This window comes from Poecilia formosa, unplaced genomic scaffold, assembly GCF_000485575.1.
Source record: "Poecilia formosa unplaced genomic scaffold, Poecilia_formosa-5.1.2 Scaffold100, whole genome shotgun sequence".
In the NCBI taxonomy this organism is placed as follows: Eukaryota; Metazoa; Chordata; class Actinopteri; order Cyprinodontiformes; family Poeciliidae; genus Poecilia; species Poecilia formosa.
The window spans coordinates 1095682-1106813 of NW_006800039.1; the positions used below are offsets into that span (position 1 = coordinate 1095682).

Genomic DNA, 11132 nt, shown 5'->3' on the forward strand with positions numbered 1-11132 from the left:
TCACTTAATGAATCAGACGAGAAGTTGACTTCTTGTCTGGAGCTACTGACTAAACAGAAGAGTGAGTGACAAAACTTCTGCTCACAGGGGTCAGAGTCTTCCCACACATACTGCAAATCATCTCGACACGTCTGTAATCTGACCTTCAGTCAGAACTGTAATCCTCCCCTGTTGACAGTAGAGTATAATCCATTCATACATTGATTATCCTGCTCTTTGCAGCTACGCTAAAATGACAAACATTTTACTTGAATGAAAAAAAAAAGGGTTTCTCTTAAGTGTAGTATCATGAAGAACTGAGGTTAATGATTTCTTCGGTTTTTGATGTTCATATTTATGAGCCGTTTATGATCAACATGTTGATATGACGGAGCACAGTGTGCAAACTGCTGCCGAACCAAAATGCTGCCTATATTTGACAGGGGACTTGGTTTGTAAATGGTTCCTTCTAAATATGTAGCAAGTCCTCATAAAAAGAAAGGATTGATAAAAAAAAATGATTCATTTAAGAATAAAAAAAGGGTTTGCATCACCTGTAATTCCTGCAAAATCAAAATGAATACAAAGAAACAATGTAAACATCTTCAGATACAAGTCATGTTTTATGGCATCGGGCTATCCCAGTTTTAGATGATGACACAGATGTTTTGACAGCTGCCAAGCTTCAGTCATCTCTCCTTTCTGATCGCCTGTCAGCCAGTAAAATGTTTAGACACTTCAGGAAGATGGAAATATAGAGCTCTTTTTCCAATTAAAGATTTATTTTACAGTCATCAGTAAAATATTGTTTTCTTTCACCATTCTCTTCTTACTGTTACTTTACAGTCTTCAGACTCAAATACAATAGTTTGTCTCACACTGAAAACATTGAAACATTTTATTTTACTTTCAAATGTATATTAATGTTTCTCAAGTGTACTTGTACTCAAGATTGCAGATAAGAAAATATTTACTACCTATTAATTAAACACTGACTAACATGCCTCAGAACATCACTCTACATGAGTCTTGTTTTTTATCTGTGGGAAGAAGACTAAAAGCATATATTTTCAGTATCTGAACTGTTTAGAAATGAAGTAAGAGGAAGCAAAGAAATGTAAGAAGCTGTTTGAGGTGTTGAGATTTGGGCGGTCAGAGACCACAAATCTCAGCAGATAACAGGAAGGCTAAACAGGAAGTATTTCTGAACTTTTGACCAAGAGCACTCGGTCGGTCTTAATACAGTATTTGCAGGCTTTCAGCAATGTAAAAGTTAAAGAAAGGATCTAAATGCTGTAGAAAATACACTGGCAAGACTGCTGTTTACTTATGCTAGCTACAAATGACTAATAAAATATTCTACAAACAGTTAAAAACGTCAACTACAAAATCTTTTTGTGTTTGCTTTAAATTTAAATTAAAAAGCTGTTTTGTAGAATGATTTACACGCAACACAGAGTAGGATTGTGCCTGCTACAAAGTTACATTACTACTAGCATATTATTGCAGGAAAGCTAGAAATAAATATGTAGATTGCTCACGTTTTCATTTTATATTTCTTAGAAAGAAACTGAAATCTGCTTAAACTGTTATTTTTTTTGTACAGCTTTTTAAAGATGTAAAAATAAAAAAACATTCTGAAAATAGACCAACCACATGATCTTGGGTGACATATATAATTAAATCAATCACTCAACAATGATGTTAAGCCCAAGATATCTGCATATCTGCCATTGTGGGAAGATGACATCAGTTAAAATGCAAAATTACTCAACTGGCTGCATCCTAATGAAGAAGTCCTACCTTTCTCCTCGACACTGAGTACAAAGTTATTGCCTGTAAACAGCTGCCAATAGCTATTAATTATTTTTACTGATTGCAGGGTTTCCACAGGGTATTATAAGTCTGGCGGTCCGCCATGCTTTACTAGCCCCACCGCCAGGCTAAGCGTTGCTTGTTTACGTTTCAAGGAAAATAATAATATTTTTTTTTTTAAATCTATTTTTTTTTTGCTCTGAGCATTTCATTAGCAGAGCAGATCTATCCTTAAAGATAGGTTTATAGTTTATGCATTTAAACCCGACAGCGCGCGGACCAATCACACAGCTGGCGCCTCTGCGCTTTGCCTCGCGCGCTGCTGCTGCTTTACCTCAGCGGGATCGCGCGCACCTCCTTTCACTCAAACTGGACACAGGCTGACCTGTATGGATATTTACATCAACTTACTGTGAGGAATTATGATCCTTTGGAGAACTCTAGGTAAGAGTTTAAAACCCGCCGCTTTAGCTCTGGTTGCGCAGCTCTATGTGAACCGCAGGAATAACTTGTAGCGAATTCAGAGGCGCGTTGTGGAGTGGTGAGAATGATTTATCTTTGTGAACGAACAATTATATGCGGCGTTTACATCTCAACGCGCTGCCCATCGTGTGGCTCTGTATCTGTCTTCCCTGTAAAGTTTATGTCTGTGGTCCCGGTTGGCTGGAGATAAGGAGCAGCGCTAACCTCATCATGCAGGTTCAGCCCGGTGAGGAGCTTTAACGCTCTCCTCGGAGTCATGCATCACGTTGATATTATATTATTTTTAGTATTATTTTTCCGGTTACATGATGCATCAAACCATATCAAATGCGTTGTCTACTTAAGAGTTAATACGCGCGGCCGCATGGAAATCGGAGAAACTCGTGACCGGTCAGGCACGGTTGAGTCCCATGAACTCGACCAACCAGAATAGTTTCTGTGACGATTAAAACTCAACAGACACGAAATGGAACAACTACTAAAGCCAAATCTCCCGTTTGCTGCGCATCTCTGCGCAGTGCAGCAGATTTACTCATTGTGCAGGGCCGGTCCAAGGCTGCATGAGCCTTGCGCAGACTTTGACTTAGGAGCCCCTCTAGCTGCTAAAATCATCAGCACCTCTAACACCTTCTGTGTTAGAGTTAGTGAAATATGGGAGACGGGAGTAGTTTAATTGGCCAGCCTAAAAAGCAATAAGTTATAATAGCAGTTTACTAATTTGGATTTGTAAATTCAAAGATTAAACTCACAGCATCACATTGTTGCTATGGTAACAAAACAATCCAACTATGAATATTGTTCTTTGAAGCTTTACAAAGTAAACTTGCCAGCTCCTTAAAATCTTGCATTTAAATGTTAAACAATTCAAAATCTTTTAACTTATGTATAAACAATTGAATCAAATTTAACAGCACTAAATTCAACAGCAAGTGTTACATTTATTTATCTGTGGTCTGTTTTACAATATTAGCGTTTATGAGGCCCCTGAAGCTCTTGGGGGCCGGATGGAGCAGCTGAGTTAATTTGGATTAAACAGAAGTGCAAATTTGTTGTTTTTGGACTAGTTGCGGGTTTAAATAGCATTTCACTGGAGATGTTTTTTTGTAACATATAATTAAACAGTAATACTTTAATATTTCCTGTAAACTTAACATCTTTTAATACAAAAACACGGTAGACCGTTGGTGGACCACCTCGACGCCCCCACCACCGGGCTTAGGAAGTTTTCTGGGGGAAACCCTGGATTGGTGTTATCAATCTTTATACATATCTATGTTTTGCTAGATGTTGAGATTAAGGTGTAATGGTAAATCTAACTAACTATAATAAAGAAGTAAATTAAGTTTAAACTATCTTACCCCAGGTAAACAGTGGCTCTGCAATATCAGAAAACTAGACTCCTGGTGTGAAGCGAGGCTGTTGGCTAAACCCTGCAAGGTTTCCTCATACATAATTCAAAACCTGCAGTAATCTTGTAATATCTCAAAGTATTTAAAGCTCCTAATTATGGTTCTGAGATGTCTGGGACCAGCTTAGGTTTCTACTATTGTTAGGAGAGAATATGAATATTTCTAATGAAAGCAACAATTTTTTTTTCTGCTTTAAAGAAACAGCAACTTGCTCTTTGCTCATGGATCGCCAAGGTCCCAACATCCCAGCAGGATGCGGGACGATTAAACCGAGGATTTGTCTGACCCAAACTTAGAAACGTCTTCATTAAGCATACATGACACAAGTAAACATTAAAACAGGACTAAGGGCTGCAAGCGCCTTCAATCTCCAGCCAAGCACAGGAATTGACCCTTCAGATTCAGTAACACAAATAGCATCACAAGATATCTCTGATTTACCAAACACACACTTTCTCAATTCGCTTAGTTAAGGTGACTCATCAATATTGGCTCAGAAGAAATTAAGTTGTCGAAAATTATTTCCACTCAATTGGAAATGCTATCGCAACTGGCTTATAGGCATGACAAGAGCTACATTTAAACTACTAGTTCTGTTCTACCGTCCAGAATGCAAAGGGGGACGGGCCATGCTTATTAAATTCAAGTATCATCAAGTCCTGCAAATGAAAACAGAATTGTAATATTTACAACCTCAAAGCTGGCTTTGATTAGCTGAAAAAGATACTTTTAGATATTTGAGCTCAAAATATTTCAAATGAAACAGTTAAAAGGTGTTTAACTAGCTGCAGATTCTGTTAATAGCCTCTGATTAATGAAAGATTTGTTCAAAGTAAAAGAAATGGAAGAGGGAACAGAGTGAATAATCACATGTTCTGATAAGGGCTGGTAGTGCTTACTTTGCTTGTCGATGACTACATAGGTCATAACAGTGTGACACAGCAGCCCCCTCCCCCTTTCTTCCTGTCTCCACTGTTTCACCCTCTTCCCCTCAACTCAACCAGCTGTCCTAACAAAGAGCACCCTGCCATCCTCCACCAATCACACTTTTAGCCCAACTCCACTGGTGGCATTGTCTGGCACTACATGGCATATTCAGAAACCAAACAACATCAAGAGGCAGTTTAAACTATATTATATAGGTTTTACAGTATCTTTAAAGTACTACACACAGAACACATAGCAGCCAAAGCCCTAATAACTGATGTATACAATATTTAGTAAACTACTTTACAGCCTGGTAGGGCTGTACAGCCCAGAGAGGCCGATCAGGCCTGTAGAATGCAGAGCCATCTGTGGTTCAATCGAACGCTGCGCCCCGAGGCTCAGAGCCATTGAGACAGAACAAGTCAGACAGCCACAGCACGGCACCAGACAGGACACTGCCTGCTTCAACCAACGCCATGTATATCCCAGAAGCACGCACAGAACAGAAAACATAAATGCAATAAGTAAAAAAAGTGCATTTACTAACATATTACTTTTTCTCTAATCAACACATGATTGTGTATAAAAAAGAAAACAAGGACAATTCTTTGTAAAAACTGTCAGTACAAATCAAAAATTTAACTCTAAACATTATATGTAATAAGTGCAAAATTTGGTCTAAGAAAGCCAAATTTTGTGAGGGTTGCAGTTCCCTCACATGTAGCAACTGCAACAATTGAAGTAAAAATGTTCTGAATCTAAGGGTAAAGTGGGCTTCCGAAGGTATAATATTCTTGTTTACATGTAAGGGTAATACAAAATGAAGTAAATCAAAGGAATAGTGTTGTTGCAGCACATTTACTCATCAAGTGCTGCAAAGCTAAGCATTGTCTATCCATCAGAGGATCTGCATTCTTGCTTGGAAAATATTAGCGCCTTTAACAGGAAAGTTGCCTAAATCATGCAATTTTTAAATCTTTATGAAACAATTTTACTTGTTGTGAAAACCATCACATGGAATGCAGCATTTTGCATCAATAGAAATCACAAAAATCGTTATCTTTCCAAACAATTCTAATACGTTCACAAACAGCACAAACAGGTAATTATCCATCTGCACAGTGTATTTTTCAGGTCAGACACTTATGATGAACAATTATGTTTGTCACAGTCTTTGCTTTGATTGATCTTAAAGGTGAATAGTTGCAAGTTTCTTACTCCAACTATTCCCATGAAAAAAAATGTTAAAAATATCAATAATATTTTCTGTCACAACATCAATTAGAATTGCTGGCATCATGTGTGCTTTTAGTTCATTCTCATTATGACTTGCATTTACGACAAGACTGACATGTGGTCAGTCAAGACATATTGGGCCAACAAGTCATTAACTCCACTAAAAATGTGTTTTGTCACAGCAACATTGTTCATTATAGGGCTTTAGAAGCCTGATCCAACCAGCTGCAGGGTTTGATACGGTTACTAAAAACCAAACAGTAAGAACTATAATCCTTTCAATCCAAATAGAAAAGAACATGAGATCCGGTCTCCTCAGTGGGAGTCTGAGTCAATGTTCTCAGGCAATGCTGGCAGAGCTGATAATTCAACTAATCTGGTCTAATTCGTCTAGGAAAACTACACATGGGGTCAAAGGTTTTCATAGAGTGGTCCACAGGACCTGAAATCTAAGGTTGCTGTTGCGAGTTTTTAAGGCCATTTTAAATATATTTTACTAATAAAAATGAAAAAATGATATCTGAGTCTGTATTTTCCAGTGGCCAATTAGTCGGTTACTGAATTAGTTGATGATTACTTCAATAATCGATTCATCACAATTAATCAGATTAACTTATTTAGGATACCAGTCACAAAGAAATGTTTCAATAAACTACAAATATTTTCAAATTTATTGATTGATACTTTCATTGAACAAACAGTGGGGGAAAAATGCAAAAATAGCAATTTTGACAATAAGGACAGTTTTGTTTTTTTTTTGTTTTTTTTAAACATTATTAATTGGAATTTGCTGTGACAATGATAAAATGAAATCTTATCATGATAAGAGATTTATCACAATAAATGATAATACAACCAACACTCCTTCCTACCCTAAGCCTTTCTTTCTGCTATGTTACAGCTAGTTCCCCACACTGGAGTCTGTCTTGAATACTCAGGCTAGCTAGCATGGTCACCGATGACGGCGGATATATACCGTAGTTTTCCTGTAACAGTAAGTTGTTTCTCCATCAACAGCACATTGAGCTGTGCGTACATTAGCAAGATTGATAGTGCTAAGACCCTCCTCCTGGCTCTAATTGGTTACTTCAGACATGGTGGATTTCTGCAGATGGTTGTCAGAGCACAGGGAGGAGGCAGAGCAGCTTGATTTCTCACTGATTATCTGTCTCATGTTATAATGTCACAACATCATGGCAGTTTCTACAAATATGTAAAAAAAACAAAAAAACATATTGTTTGTAAAAGTTACATACTGCAGATATAAGCATTTAGAAAATACATATACATACATGGGAAATTAATATTCTCACGTCAGAGAACCAAACTCTGCACACAATATCTGGCTTACACACTTTCAATAGCACGGAACTGAACCTGCCTGAATCTCGTTCTTTGTAATTAGATATTGTGAGGAAACACAAGAGAACAAACCAGTAGCAAATAGTCTGCAAATGCCACATGGGGGGTCAGGGGGATGTGTTAGCTTGTGTGTATCATTAAGACAATAACTCCATTGTCTCCCCATGTCCCTGTTGTGACCGACCAGCAGAGGATTGGGCATGTGCAGAACTGTGGAACCGTTCAGACTTCAGCCCCACAATGCCATTTTGTCCATGTCTACGTAAAGAGTTGTGGAATATAAACGTGAGGGGAGTGTCCATGCTGGTTTTACAACGTCTGTAAAGGTGACAGATGAAAGCTCAACAGGAACAAAAGGGGCAAAGAGAGGCAATAAAAGGTTAGCCTCCTACGAGGCCATCAAGATGATGGCAAAACACACAACAACAAGCTAGCAAATACTTAGCCACAGAAAGTACATCAATAAACGAGTAATTACATCTTTTAATTTTGATATAGCGCAAACACGCTCTGTTCTCTTTAAACAACCACTTCATTTCTCACCTCTATGAGCCGCTGTATGTTTTCCTGAATAATCACTCATGTAATGACTCCTCATTTCTCTCACTCATCTGTGCAATAGCAGCAGCCTAACGAGCAGCAGCTCCCACTGAAATGAGAATGGATCACTGCAACGCAGTGTGACTCAGGGTGCTTCAGCTTTCTACAGATTACTCCCACTCTCACCACGGCACACAGCCGAGTTCGCTCACCCTCCACATCCCTACGAACATGGCCTCCGTACGATCGGCGGTGCGTCACTAGCCCGTATGCAGCCAATTCGCTGCTCCTGGTGGAGCAGCGTACCAGCAGCAGCATCAACAGCATTCACACATGTGCTAAGACTGCAGATCAGAGGGGTGATGACCATGCGCTGACAACTGGAGAACAGTTCAGGCTGAGTTTACGCATCAGCAATGCTGAGTAATTTAGAAGTCTGGTCCATATGCAACATTTCTGCAGAGGAAAGATGCAAATATTGACAATATGGGTCCAGATATGTTTCATGGCTGCAGTGAGAAGGGTAGTAGTGCAGGTGGCACTAAGGTTTGTTTATACATGGCAATGTTACATGAAGGTTCATGTAGGAGCAAAATCTGATTAAGCTGGTTATCAACTCAAAAACAAGTAGTGGGTAAGGCTAGTAAAGTATTAAATTAGGGCTCTGATTGCATAAAATTCACTGACCATCACCTTGCTGCATCAACTGTCCACAAACACTACATTTATCAGAATGAGACATCCATAGCAGGTTATAAAAATTGATAATTTGGCATCAATAAAGGTCTCTTCTCAACAAATTCAGGGTAAAGAATGGATTACTTTGATTTGACGTCTATTTTAATTTATTGGGATTTATTATTTGTTTCATTTTTGTATTCATGTCCGTTAAATCATTCTGAAACTGAAGTGATGCTGGTGTACAAGAACAAATTAAATGCTCTGAACCCATTTCACCAATTGGTACAATAATCATAAAACATCCATTTAAGTTGTTTTAAACCAAGCATATGCATCGTTCAAAATTTTGAGGCATTCTTAAGATCTTAGCTCTTTGTAAAGTTTTGATCTGTTGATATTGATTCTACCTAGCTCATCTTTAAGAGCTAGCAGCTCTTTCAATTTTTTTTTTTTTTTTTTGTTGTCTAGTTGTGTCCAGTTGCCAGAAATTTATGCAAGGAGCAGAAGCATTGTTGTGGCACTGTGTTCAGAGAGCAGCTGCTGTAATACAGAGTCTTACAATGTTAAAAACAAACAAAAAGAGTGCAAAGTTCAAGTTTTCTAAACTTTCTTTAGCGCATTACACTGTTGATTAGTGCAGCCTGCTAGCATGGCTACTAATGAAACACCGGTCCCTTTGTGTACTCCCTAAAGAAAGTAGACATTTATCTAAGCTAATGTTCCACAAGGCTGCTAACATTTTCATGTTCTCTGATAACTACAAGGTGAAAGAGAATAAAACAGATAAACTTGTGATATACATTCAGTCTTGAACTGCTAACAGTCTTGTTCTTTCTTGTTTTCTCAATTAACTGCAGACAAGTTTCAAGATGTCATAGAAAACAGTTTCCTTTCAACAGTTTCTTGCAATTGTTTCCTCCGATTTCATTTTAAAACGACTCACTGATTATAACTGTTCATACTGAATCTTCACTCAATAACGGCAGCAAATTTCAGAGTTTTGTCATTTGTCAGTGTGACGAGGTAGTGCGTACTGTGATGTGTTAAAGAAACAGAGGATTTTATAGTGTCCAGGCAGCACAAATCGTTCATTTCGGCCACCAGCTGATTACTCAGAGCACCTTTTGACAAAATTATCAGAAGGGAAAGATAAAGAAGGTTTAGATGGGCACAACAGGTTTAAGAGCAAGTCAGAAATATTTCCTGAAAGAGACATGTTTCTGTCATTTAGTGAGCTTTTTATACCTTAAAAATATACCTATCTACACATGAATATTCCACATGGGAACATGCTGTCTTATTTATCTTGAAAGCTTATTTGTCTTGGAAGCTCTCCATCTTTTGACAGCAGGCCAACATTCCCATAACCCACTAAAGTGACTCTGATACAATCAATCCCTGAAAAACAGGAATGCCAGGAATGTTAGGAAAAACCTAAAGAGGAAAATCAGCTTACAAGTTACAGTCAAAACCTGTGTGCACACGTTATAATAGCCATTATATAATGAGCATCCCATGACATTAAATGGAACATTTTTGAGCAACTTAGCTAACTAATCAGGGTTCTTCTCTTTATTTGTTTTGAAAATTTATGTTACAACTCTTATTGATCCACTTGCGCTCTTTGAACAGTTCCAGTTGAGCTGTGGCTCTCTCTTTGTTGTGAGGGTCAACAGCTGAGACAGCGAGCTTATGTGCAGCTAGTTCAGCTGATTTTCAGGGCAGTCTAAAAAAAAAAAGAGCCCTTCTCTCATTCCTGTTGTGAAGCGTTCGTAACACTGCGGGAATGTTAACACTTCAATGAATCCATGTTTACATCGCCTCCACGTTTACATGTTTTCAGCACGTAACCACACCCATGTGCCATGCATAACTGTAATATGCACGCAAACTGAGTGGGGCATGCCGAAAGGAAACTAGGCATCAAACGCCCTGCAACACAAAGGCCATGGCAAAGTAATAGAGCCGCATCTGAAGCCGCCTCCACGCCCCGGTGTGTCTGTCCGCGTTTCACCGGTAACAATGGTGACGCAAGCTTTGCGGCTAACCAGCTGGCTAACATTAGCGATTAAGCCCAACAATAACGAGCTGCAACCGCCAGGACACTGGATTCAAACTGCTCCCTGTAAACATTAACACTTCAACAGGTGCGTCAGTGGTTGTAAACGCATAACCAGTTTGTTCACAGACACAACATAGACTATGCGGCTCCCAGTGTAAAATTGTTGCCTGGTTTCAACGGTTTTCAAAGCCCAACTGAAAATACGCCTTCAGCTGGTGATAAATCCTTACCCAAAGTGAGATTCTGGCCACCGTAGAACCCGGGATCACACTGTGAGATCAAAACCCCCGTGTCATGAGTGTGTTTGTCCAAAGGAAAAGGAGGGAGGAATTAGATTAGTTATCCTGTGGCAACTCCGCCGTCTCACACTAAAGGAAAAGGGAATGCAGGAATGTGACGTTCGGTCCGGTCCGCTGGCAACGTTGACACGTGCACCCAGCAGTAAAGCACGCTGGGAAACAGAGTTTTGTTCAACAGTACACGCCAATCGTGTTTTTAACTTCAGGTTTAACCGGCAAGGGGGGGGGAAAAATAAAAATCTGTTGCCACGTTTACTCCTCTATTAGTATTAATAATTTTTTTTAATTAAAACCAAAACAAATAATAATAATAGTAAAATAATAATAATAATAATAATA

At 38.7% G+C, this 11132-nt stretch overlaps 1 protein-coding gene across 2 annotated transcripts in view; it reads right to left on the reverse strand.

The window, feature by feature from the left end:
* The window catches only part of ctif (CBP80/20-dependent translation initiation factor), a 50271-nt gene extending 39359 nt beyond the window's left edge, over nt 1–10912 (reverse strand). For both annotated transcript variants that reach the window (XM_007558931.2, XM_007558930.2), the window contains exon 1: nt 10725–10912. The gene's annotated coding sequence lies outside the window, so the exon portion shown is untranslated. The remainder of the gene's footprint in view (nt 1–10724) is intronic.
* Between the last annotated feature and the right edge of the window lie 220 nt (nt 10913–11132).